The sequence below is a fragment of the Rana temporaria genome, chromosome 2, assembly GCF_905171775.1.
Source record: "Rana temporaria chromosome 2, aRanTem1.1, whole genome shotgun sequence".
Classification (NCBI taxonomy): domain Eukaryota; kingdom Metazoa; phylum Chordata; class Amphibia; order Anura; family Ranidae; genus Rana; species Rana temporaria.
The window spans coordinates 357,072,343-357,085,202 of record NC_053490.1 but is presented as its reverse complement, the minus strand read 5'-3'; the positions used below and the strand labels follow the sequence as shown (position 1 = coordinate 357,085,202).

The 12,860-nt window shown below is 47.1% G+C and overlaps 1 protein-coding gene across 6 annotated transcripts in view; it reads left to right on the top strand.

The window, feature by feature from the left end:
- Positions 1–12,860, top strand: part of TBC1D22B (TBC1 domain family member 22B) — a 911,570-nt gene that overhangs the window by 454,411 nt on the left and 444,299 nt on the right. The gene's annotated exons all lie outside the window — the stretch shown is intronic.

The window sequence follows — 12,860 nt, the reverse complement described above, 5'->3', positions numbered from 1 at the left end:
CTTAGACAATGTGGTGATACAGGCACAATCTGACAAAATCATGTAAGATTCAGGTATCAAGGCAATGTAAGCTAGCCATAATCCAAGACAAACAGAACTATAAAAGGTCAGCTATTACCGGACAAAAAGGTATAAAGAGAACCAGAAAATAAAAACAAAAAGAATAAACAGAAAATAAAATATGCACCATGGAAATCAAGACTCATGAGAGGGATCAGATAGATATCCCGATGAGAACTCGGAATCATCCCACAATTTCCAAATGCTCTCAAACAAAGGCAGGGTGTCTTCAATCTTAGCAGTCAAGTGTTCCATCCTACGCGTATCTACTATAATTGAGAGAACCTGGTGAATAGTGGGGGGTGAAGTGGAGAGCCAGAGCCTGGGGATGGCTCTTTGCGGCCCAAAGGACATACGTTTCTGCAATGTCTTAGGCAGACCCATAAGGGGCAAGCCCAATATGAAGTGCAAAGGTGACAAGGGAACGGGATGGGATAGCAGTGACTGTAGAAGCTCTTGAATCCTTATCCAAAAAGGGCCAATGAGGACATTCCCAGAAAATATGAAATAGAGAGCCCACGGCTCCCGCGCACCTCCAGCAAAACTTGGAGAGGGTAGGGTCACGAGCATGCAATAAGTCCGGGGTCCTATACCAGAATAACATTTTAAGGGCAGTCTCCCTCTGCACTACACAGCATGAAATCTTCGAAGTGTTAGCCCATATTTTCCCCCAATCTAGCAACAAAATTGGGTGTTTTAATAGAGTAGACCATTTTTTCATATAGTTATGCGTGGAGTCCGTCAGAGGGGGGGTTTCATGTAGAATTTTATATATTGATGAAATCTGCTTAGGTGCATAGGGACCTGCTACACATAAAAGCTCAAAATCTGTGGGTCTCTCTAGTGATAACGAGGGAAACGTGGAGGGAAAAAAATGCTTAAATTGTAGATAAGAGTACTGAAGGGAAGTTGGCAGATCATATTTCGCTTGCAATTCTGAAAAAGATAGAAAAATATGTGTGGCCGGATTGACTAAATGTTGTAACTGAAAAATTCCAGCTTGAGTCCAGGGATACATCTTCCCAAATGACATGCCATCAGGAATATCTGGATTGAAAAGAACGTTCATTAGGGGGGGAACATTTGGAGGAGAGGGAGAACCGCTCCACACATCTCCAAGTAGCCAGGGTAAACAGCATTGGAGCCAAGCATAAAGATCTCAGCTGGGGCATAAATTTAGCGGACGATGGCCAAAGCAAGTAACAGGGATGCGCTGGTACAGTGATCCCCATCTCTATCTCAGCCCATCTGGAAGGGGCCTTTCTAGACACCCAAAAGGTCAATATACGGAGGTGAGAGGCATAATAGTATTTAATAATGTCCGGTGCCACCATCCCACCCCTATGCTTAAGGGCGTAAACTACTGATTGTGCGATCCTATGGGAGGCATTATTCCAGACAAACCTGAAGCATCGCCTCTGGAGGAGTTTCAACTGTGACATTGGGACAGAAGTAGGGAGTGTCTCGAAAAGGTACAATATTTTAGGGAGTATGGACATCTTTAGGACGTTAATCCTGCCTAATAGGGAGATTGGAAGAGAGGACCACAGATTCAAGAGACGAGTTATCTCTGCAAACATGAGGCGAAAGTTAGCTTGGTATAAGTTGGAGTATGAAGATGTAATATACACCCCCAAATATTTTAATGAGATAGGGCACCAATGATAATTGAACTTGTCTTGGAGAGATGTGAGCATCTCCGGTGACATGTTAATCGGTAAGGCCTCTGTTTTTGATTGATTAATCTTAAACCCGGACAGGCCCCCAAAGATGGAAAGAATATCATGTAATGCAGGTAAAGAGGTAGACGGATGAGTGAGGGTCAGCAGAATGTCTTCAGCAAAAAGTGAAAGCTTATAATCCCTTCGCCTCAGCGGAACCCCCCTTATGTCAGGGTGCTGCCTAATGGCTTCCGCCAGAGGTTCAAGACTCAAAATAAACAGCAAGGGCGACAGCGGACACCCTTGCCTAGTGCCATTACTTAGGGAGAACCGCTGAGATAGACAGGAGGAAAGCTGTACTTGGGAAGTAGGGGTGGAGTAAATGGCTCGCAGGGCATGGATAAAAGGACCCGAGAATCCATACCTATCAAGGACCGCAAACATAAATGGCCAACTAAGGCGATCAAATGCCTTTTGCGCATCTAGGCTGAGAACAACTCCTGTCTGTTTAGTTTTGGTTAAAAGATCTATCAGGTCCACAGTCCTTCTGGTATTATCACCTGTGTGTCTCGTGGGAACAAACCCCACTTGGTCCTTGTGGATTAAAGCCGTCAAAAGCGGGGAAAGTCGGTTAGCCAGCAATTTAGTAAAAATCTTGTAATCCGAATTCAATAGCGCAATGGGGCTGTAATTATCTGGCAATGAAGGGTCTTTACCTGGTTTTGGGATGACCGTCAGGAATGCGTGTAGAAAATGAGTGTGGGGGACGGTGCCATTGAGTAGTGAGGAGAAGAGAGACTGAAGATGGGGGTTTAAAATTTCCGAGAAGGTTTTATAATAAACATACGAGAGTCCATCTGGGCCAGGGGACTTGTGAGCGGGGAGAGCTTTCACAACTTTGATAATCTCTTCAAGAGAGACAGGGGCATTAAGTATAAAGAGTTGTTCTCGGGGCGTGGCCAGGCAGCGGATGTAGCCGGACGCAACCTAGGCGAGCTCCGCCGAAAATCCTCGTTAATATTCTGCAAAAGGCAACCTTGCTCATCCCTGAGCACACCGGAGGAATCCTTAACACCCGAGGAACAAATACTTACCTCTCCCGGCGAAATCATCCCACGATGTCACACGGCAGACGCCAGCTAGTGAACAAGCCGGCGGAAATGATGGCTCCACATGGCGCGCATGCAGGCCGCAGCGCGAAAGAGAAGCACCGTGAGGCGGCTGAGAAGCTGTTCTCCCAGCCATTGCTAACGGAGCCCGTGGCATCCTCCAGCTCTCCGGATGATTCGGCAGGCGGTGGGTCGGAAACGGACGACACTGTCCCCCTGGAAGAAGCGGTACAGGCCGGACTCACGTGGGACACAGTGAGTACTCCAAACCAGGCTCCAACTAGGCCCCAGGGACGGGAGAGCCCTGTAGTTGAAGGGGAACCCACGCTAAGACATATTCACCGCAGTAACATCATGCAATGTGTCCCTAGCAGCATTAACCACAGAGGTGAAAGGGATGAAGTCTGAAATTTCATTCCTCAGACAAGATGCCCAAAAGATCAGAGAAAGAACCTCCGCTCTGGAGGAACGGGTGAGCACCATAGAAGATGACATGGGGCCCATGCAGAGAGACCTTGCTTATAACAATCATCTGGTAGATCAACATTCCTCTCGTTTGGAGGAATTAGAGAACAGGATGAGGAGGAATAACGTGAGGGCTATAGGCCTCCCGGAAAAGATAGAAGGGAAAAATCCTGTGGAGTTCATTGAGAAATGGCTGATCGAAGCGTTCGGGCGAGAGGCATTTTCCCCTATGTTTTCTGTGGAACGTGCCCACAGGGTTCCCTCCAGACCCCCGCAGCCAGGAGCACCACCAAGACCTTTCTTATTTAAATTCCTGCACTACAGGGATAGAGATGCCACGCTATATAATGCCAGAATTAACCCGACGGCCCTGAAGTTTGACAATACTAGAGTTTCCTTATTTCCGGATTTTTCTGCCGAACTACAAAAGAAAAAAAGCAAGTTTATTGATGTAAAACGTCGCCTAAGAGCTCTTGATTTAAAATATGCCATGTTGTACCCAGCCCGCTTAAGAGTGGAAGTCTTTGGCTCAGTTCAATTTTTTGATTCCCCTGCCAATGCAGCACAGTGGCTTGACCGTGAAGAACAGGCAATTAAAGAAGCCAGGGGGAGACGGCCAGCGGACTGAGATGGCTCAGATTATTGATCTGGTGTAGTTCACATACCCACTTGCCTTTGTTCTAGGTTGCCTATAGATAGGCGATGACTGTTAGCTTGGTTTGCTAAGGCCCAATGTTTAGCTGTTGAGAAGCTCCAAGACTGTTTGGTTGCTTCCACTGTTGCCCCCGAGAGGGTTGTTATTGGCCCTATCCAGCCTAATACCTGAGTTTTGCCAGTCAGATTGGCTGCACTTTATATGATTCGTTTGAGTGGAGGCCTCTCCATGCCATGTACACTGAAATCAGTTTTTTGTTCTGTTTTTCTCTTCATGACTTTTTTTTTATCTTTGTCCCAGTCATCTCTGACCGGCTACCCCCTTAACCATGATCCAGGATGTCTTCTACCTACTAACTGCCTGCCCTGCTACTACAATGCAATATTAGTCTTTAATGTGCTACTTGATGTCAGCATGCTCCATAACTTTGCTCCAATACTCTACTCGTATACTGAATTTGGCCATATTCTCCTGATGTTACCCAAACCTGCAAGCCATGTCGAATGTAGTTAGATACCTGTCTTGGAATGTGCAGGGTCTCAACAGTTCTGTTAAACGTATAGAGGTGCTACGCACTATTAAGAGAATAGGTGCGGAGGTGATATGCTTACAGGAGACTCACTTCCCCTCGGGCTCTACCCCAAAACTGGCGAGTAGGCAATTTTGCTACCAATACCATTCGACCCACACGGTTTGCTCGAGGGGAGTGAGTGTCCTGATCCGTAGAGGAACCCAATACACATGTATAGATGCCAAAATAGACCCTGAGGGTAGATATGTCTTTTTGTATGGTTCTTTTTATGGAGTTAAATGTGTATTGGCAGGAATGTATATCCCCCCTCCGTTCTCCTCTACTGTATTGAAAACACTAGCTAATTTTGTATCCTGTCTCCCTGGTATCCCAGTTATGGTCCTGAGGGACTTTAATAACTTGATGGATTACGGTCTAGACAGACTTAGATACACCACGGGGACGGAGGAGACAGGTAGGAGGGGCCCCACCCCTTTCGCTTGGCTGATGGGTGAACTAGGCCTGACTGACATCTGGAGGATGCGCAATCCTGAGGCCAAAATGTACTCATGCAAGTCAGCTTCAGTGGGTGGTTTATCCAGGATTGACATGGGTTTTGGCAATGGTCTTCTGCTTCCTAAGGTTAGGGACTCAGAATACCACCCGAGACACACCTCCGACCACTCTCCGTTCACGATAGATTTAGGGTTGGGTGAGATAAGAGACAGAAGTCTCTGGAAGCTCAACCCGTTTTGGTTATCGCTCTTTCCAGAGCCAGATCCAATCACACCACTCCTTACAGAATTCTTCCAGGTAAACTTGAACACGGCAGATATTCACATTGTGTGGGATGCGGCTCTAGGCCTAGGCTCTAGGCCTTTCTACGAGGCCAATTTATTAGGGCTATTAACCACATTAAAACTGACACTAAAGAATGGGAGAAGAGGGTACTAAAAGATGCAGGCAGCGCTGAAATGGATTATATTGCAGACCCCTCTAATGATGATTTAAAAAGAAAATGGTTAGCTTCCCAGACCTTGCTCAAGGATCTCTCGTTTCAACTGACCGAAAACAAGAGGTTCTTTCTGCAATAGAAACATTTTGAGGAAGGCGAGAATACAGGTCACTTACTGGCGATGCTGGCCAGATCACAGCAGCCTTCCTCTCACATCGCAGCTATCGCTGATGCAGGGGGAATGCTATGCCACTCCACACGTTCTATTACAAGCTGTTTCAGAGAGTTCTTCCAAAATGTTTACTCGTCAAAGGTCAATCCCACCCCGGAACAGTTGAGCTTTTTCCTGGACAAGTACCAACTACCACAGCTCCCCAGGTCTGAGGTTGTCTTGCTTAATGCTCCCATCACTAGCGAGGAACTTCTAGAGGCACTGGCGCAGGCACATAATGGGCGAGCGCCGGGAGCCGACGGACTTCCCTCGGAGGTATATAGCAGGTACTCTGACCAGATTATCCCCATCCTATTGAAAACTTACAACGCAGCATTTGAAACGGGGGTACTGCCACCGTCCATGAATGAGGCCTTGATTGTGGTCCTACTGAAGCCGGGGAAGGATCCTCTTTCCCCGGACTCATATAGGCCCATCTCTCTACTGACATTTGATGTCAAACTTTTGGCTAGAGTCCTGGCCACTAGGCTCTCTAAATGCATTCACCTTATAGTCCATAGGGACCAGTCCGGCTTCATTCCAGCCAGATCCACAGCACAGAATCTACGAAGACTATTCCTAAACATACAAATCCCGGTAGATAATCCAGGCAATAGAGCTCTATTTTCCCTTGATGCCTCAAAGGCATTTGATAGTGTTGAATGGCCATATCTCTGGGAGACATTGAGTAGATTTGGGGTAGGTCCATCTTTCTTAAAATGGGTGAAATTGCTATACAGTTCTCCAACAGCAAGAATGAGGATTAATGGGGAGGTGTCTGACTCGTTCCGACTTTTCAGGGGCACACGGCAGGGGTGCCCTTTGTCGCCCCTGCTGTTTGCCCTAGCTCTTGAACCCTTAGCTATACACATGAGATCATCGTCTAACATTACAGGATTCATTCGAGGAAATAGGCGGGATATTATCTCATTGTTCGCAGACGACACGCTGATATATTTGGGAGATACCCAGAACTCTCTGAAGAATGTGATGACATTGATCGCAGACTTCGGGGAACTATCAGGGTTCAGTATCAATTGGAACAAATCAGTGCTCATGCCTTTAGACCCCCTGACCGACCGACTACCTGACTGTGCTAGGGACATATTGGTGGTAAACAAATTCAAATATTTGGGCATACAGATCACACCAGAACCTGCCCAATATCTTTCTCTTAACCTAGCTCCCCTGTTGCTTAAATTTAGACAAAAAAGTGCAGCCTGGAAGAAACTCCCGCTATCAGTAGCAGGCAGAGCGAACCTAATAAAAATGGTGTGGGCCCCTCCGCTTCTGTATGTTTTTCACAATGCTCCGATTTGGATCCCACATAAATGGTTCGCTCAGATTGACGCACAGTTTAGAGATCTGATCTGGGGGGGAAAGGTAGCACGTATAAAACTTACTACATTACAGTTAGCCAAGGACCAAGGCGGCCTGGCCGTCCCTCATGCCCGCTATTATTTCATAGCATCTCAAATTCAACATTTGGGACATTGGGGGGAGGTAGACCCAGGAGACCCTGTACGTGCCCCGCTGATTCCTTCAGAGTCGATGCTCCCAGCGGTTTCCCACTTGGAGGCAGGATTCACACATTTAGATCAGACTCTGCCCACGGTAGTGTTACTTAATACCCTATGGAAATACATTCGATCTAGTCTAAGTGTCAGGGGGGTATGCTTATATACCCCAATCTGGAAAAACTCCTACTTCAGGGAAATTTTCAAACTAGAGGGTTTTGGGACCTGGGCCAATATAGGAATCAGGTATATTGCACAATTGTTTGTGGGCCAGACCCTCAAATCCTTTATTAACTTACGGGAAGAGTTTGGGCTAGATAGAACACAGTTCTATAGGTACCTCCAATTAAGGCATGCTATTCAGAGGGAAGTCAGACTTTCTCCCATGTCACTAGTACAACACCCTCTACATAATGATGTACTTTTTAACAAGGACAAGAAAGGCATGATATCCCAAGTTTATTCCAGGTTGCTGAATGCTACCCACGACGCGTCTACGCTACCATGTAAGAGGGGGTGGGTCACCGACTTGGGCCCCATTGATGGAGACACTTGGGAGTTGTGTTTGACCTCGGCTCCGTTGGTCTCGGTGTCTGCACAACATAGACTATCACACTTATTCTTGCTACACAGAGTATACAGAACCCCTGCTCGCCTACACAAATGGGGCGTACGGGATTCTCCCATATGCCCCAAGTGCAATACACAGGAAGGGGATTTGTTACATATGCTATGGAAGTGTCCCAAGCTTTTCAGGTACTGGCGGTATGTTATTGACACTATATCTCAGGCGTATGACTTTTCTTTTCCTCATGACCCAGTGATCTGCTTACTGGGCGCCCTTGAGGTACCATCACTTTCCCCTAACGGACACACTGCGGTATTGCGGTTGCTTTATGCGGCACGAAAGGCCATAGCTCGACATTGGATCACCCCCAGGGTACCATCGGAGGGACAATGGGTTAAGATGGTAAATAGCTCTCTGATAAGAGAAAAGATCACATACCAACATAGAAATGCCCTTAAAATTTTTTATTCAATGTGGCAACCCTGGTTGGATGTGCCGGGGCTGGGACCTAGCGAACTGATTATGGAGAGACTATTACAGGGTTAATTTGCTGTTAAACGGAAATGGGAAGAGAGTCTGATGTTGGGGTAGACGTGGACTTATTTGAAGACGACAGTATGACTGGGTGTGGAGAGGCAGAGAACGCTTAAGGTGAAATTTCATATGTTTATATGTTAAGTACAAAGAAATCTTTTAGTTTTATATTTATTTTTCTTTTTATGTTTGTAATATACTCCTGTTGCAAAGGATACATGGGTTGTTAATAAGAAACTAGTTCCAAGGATACAGGCCCGTCATAGATATAATATGTATTGATTAATCCCATTGGAGAGAGAGAGGATCGGTTAAAAATCAATGACCATCATATTATATAGTGATTATATTCGTTTCTCTCTGTATCATCGTGAATATATCTTCACAATTTTTGTATACATCCTAACTGTACTGTATGACTTTATTGTATCAATAAAACCAACTTTTGATTAAAAAATAAAGAGTTGTAGACCGCTTAGGAAGAGCTAAAGAGGACCTAAAAGCATCAAAGTCAACCTGGGAGAATTGAGTCAATGGATCCCCACCCAAGCAGTTATACAACTTCTTATAAAAATCTCCAAAAACTTGTGTCATAGCCTTGGGGCAGTATGTGGGAGTACCATCTGGCTGCATTAGATGATCAGGGATCGAGAGGAAGGGGCGTGGTCTCAATCTGTTAACTAACATTCTGTGCGGCTTATTGGCATATCTGTAAAATTTATGTCTAGCCCATAACAAAGTTTTGGATATCTTATTCATATTAAAAGGTTTGATACGATTCCGCAAGGAGACCACCACCCTTAGACACTCCACAGTAGGGGAATCAAGAAGATGTGCTTCCGCAGCTCTAAGTTGGACCAGGAGCTCATCTTTTTGCTTCGTGGAATCCCTTTTCAGACGGGAGCTAGCAGAAATACATTCCCCCCCTGAAAAAAGTCTTATGGGCCTCCCACAGAGTGGAAACCTCCTTCACCGATCCCACATTTTAAATAAAACAATTCTGACAGTTTTTGTTGTAACTGGACTCGTATTAACGGATCCTTAATCAAAGACTCATTGAGACGCCAGTGGCACATCCTGGGGGCAGGAGCAGACAAGACAATATCGATCTCAATGTGTGCATGATCCGACCAGGTCATTGGGCCAATCTCTGAGGAGATCACATATGAAAGCAAATGGGCTGTTACAAAAAAATTATCCAATCTGGAGTAGAGCTTATGAGGCAGGGAATAAAAAGAGTACCCTCGTTGGGTCGGATGTTTCACTCTCCATGTATCAAAAAGGTTATATGACCTGGTCAATCTGCGAAATGATGCGGACAGCTTCTGGACAGCATTACTTTGGGTGTCTCGAAACAATGCCTTTCTGTCCCTGGCCGGGGACATGCACACATTAAAATCTCCCCCCAATATCATGAAGGGATGGGAGATCGATTGAAGTTTCTCAAGAACAGTTGTAAGGAAACCAATCTGACCAACATTAGGGGCATATATATTTGCCAATGTAAATTGGGTGTTACATTCCAGGAACACATACCGACCTCCAGGGTCCAAATGGGAGGAAAGGATACGGATCGGACAGGAACGTTTGAAGAGGATTGCTACCCCCGCCTTACCAGACGGGTCAGAAGCTACGTAGGCTGTGGGGAAATGTTTGGGCGCAAATTTGAAGGAACCCCCAGATTTAAAATGAGTCTCCTGAATCATAATCACCTACGCACCGGAGGATCTGAATTCCCTTAAAGCTTGCCATATCTTGCCAATGGAATTCAGACCCTTCACATTACCAGAATAAATCCTTAGAGCCATAGAAATTCAATCAGTAATACAGCTACTGTAACATATATCTTATCTAAACTGTATAACATCCATGGTGCAGAACGTATTGAATCACATAAGCTTATATGTTGAATTGGTGCAATAAAAAAAGCACAAGATATCAATGGGAGGTAAAAAAAAAAAGACCTGGAAGAACAGATACAAAAAAGAAAAGAAAAAATTCAAAAGAGAACAAAAAAACAAAAAGAAAAAAATTGAAAACATTTCAATGTTCAAAAAGCCCTGAAGATAAAATAACTCCAGGGAACCCAGACAGCAGTCTGGGGTTAGGGTGGGGGGCATGACAGCCTACAAGAACCGAGGGCGAGTGGGTTCCCGCCACTCCAATTAGGGGAGTCTGTGCCGAACCATGTAGAAACATCAGGAATGACATCTGAAGGGCTGTCCAGGGTGGCAGACACTTCCAAGGGCAAGAACTATCGCAGAGGACAAGGGCGCAAAAAGCCAGATGGGCAACAATAAAATAGCTGGAAAACCTGAGTCACGGGCCTTGAGACCAAAATCTCCGACAGTCGGGGTAAACCGCATCCTACCATGAGAGGGAGGGAATATAGGGAGTCATAAGGTTACCTGTGGGGTAGGATGATTTCAGGTTTGGGATCTGGAATGGTCGAACCGTTGAGGGGTGGAAAATGCCTTCCTCGACTTGCTGTGCACCGTGGTCCAGATCTTGGCCGGAGTCGTCAGAGGTTTGGGATTCAATACAGGAAGTTGAAGATCTTCTTCGGGTACAGGGGGGAGACCCAGATTGCGTGTGAAGGCGTCACTCTCATAAAGGTCTCTTAATGAATATTGGACTCCATCTTTTAGAACAGATAGGCAAAAAGGGAACCCCCATCGGTAAGGTACCTGGTGATTTTGCAGATGTGTAGTGACAGGGCGAAAGCTACGGCGCTTCGCCAGAGTGATGGGGGAAAGGTCGTTGAAGATCTGTATTTTGGCCTGTTTAAAGTCAATGCGAGATTTGTTGCGGGTCGCAACGGTGAGGGCTTCTTTACTTTCGTAATAATGGAAGCAGTCAACAACATCTCTAGGGTTGGAGCCAGCAGGGGGTTTGGGAGCTAAGGATCTATGAGCCCGATCTAAACACCAATCAATATCTGGAATGTGGGGCGCCGGGGGTGACAAACAGGGCCAGAAGATATGGGCGCAGTTCCTTGTCTGTGACTGACTCAGGTATCCCTCTGATCCGTAGGTTTTGGCGCCTTTCTCTGTTCTCTAAATCCTCTTGTTGCAGTTGGAGCTGGGAGAGGGTATTTTTCATGGCAGCATTATCTTCCTCTAACACATGCACATACTGAGTGAGTTCATCAAACTTGATCTCAAGTGTGTCTGTACGTTCCCCTAGCTGATCTATCTCCCTCCGGAGCTCCTGTGTAATTTTACCCACCTCCATGGTGATGTTATGGGTCAGGTTCTGGAGGAGTGATTGTAGCTTGTGATCCAGAATGGCCACAGTGACCATATCTGTGGCCTCTGCCGACATGGCACGCTGAGATCCGTCGTCCGCCGGAGGATCAGTCCGTACCGCTGAGCGGGAGTCGGTAAGCTTCGGAGGGGGCACCGCGTTACTCGGGGCCGGGGATTGCGGCCTATACAGGAAGCGCTCCATTGCACTGTTAGATCTCGTGGATGGTGGCGGAACAAACCCTCTGTATATGGCCTTTTGGAATCCAATCTTGCCCATATGTCGTCGAGGGGGGTTCGGGCAGGTGCTTTATTCGCTCCTGGGGCTGTGGTAGCTAAAGAAGCGTCGCAGGAGCGGCAATTGGCGAAACGGAAACCGGGGCTCTCCCTCTACATGACCATCATCTTCAAATGTTCATAATCACTTTTGCTTTTCTGGCCGGGATTTACAGATCCCAGGCATCTCAGGGCTCTTCTCTGGGCTGTTAGGAGGGGGATGTAAGGAGGAGTTCACTGAGCAGCACCAGCGTTTTTATTGATAGCAGGCCTGGCTTGTGAGGTTTGTGAGGCTATTGGTGTGTAAACAGGGGCAGTCATAGGCAGAGAAACCCCCCTGAACTGAGGCCCGGGCTGTCCTCTCTGCGGGTGAGCTGTGGTTGGTATGCTACAGGACTTGGAGTCTACGCAGAAGGGGGGTCAGATGATTGCTGCAGGACTTGGGGAGTAGCAGTATGGGCGCCGCTCACCTGTATACACAGAGCGCCGTCTGCTGCCGAGTGTGCTCGCCGGGCCTCAAAACCTCTCTGCTCTGTTGCGCTCTCCCCCTGGTCCGGGAGAGCCTCTATGGATGGATCCGAGGTCCGTCTCCGCACACCCCTCGTCCACGGTACTCGAGGGCGGTGGATTCCGAGGCTCCGTAGGCCTCAAGATGGCGGCGGAGCTTGCGTGGCAGACGCCGACCTCGGCCCGATTTGCAGAGCAATCCTCCGTCCTACGGCTCCGATTCAGGTAGGCAACCGTTCAGGGAAAGCACGGGAATCAGGGCAGGGGGATTAGCAGCCACAATTCCAAGAAGCCGTGTCAGGATGGCTTTGGATGCGTTTGGGCCTGGCGGAGCTCCTCTAGAACGCGTCCTTCCCTGCTCGCAGCCGGCCGTGCCCCCCCCAAGAATCGTCTCTAAATCTGCATCAGAGGACAGTTTTTCTACTTGTAACCAGAGGCGCACGTCCCCATTCTCCAGTACTTCCACATTCCAGCCTGAGATTTTCTGTATCAGTGGATGTCGTACATCATGGCTTTTGCGCATCAGTTCCTCTAGTTCTTCCTTTGTTAGCATGTGACTAGCAGATACTCCATCTGTATTTGGCAC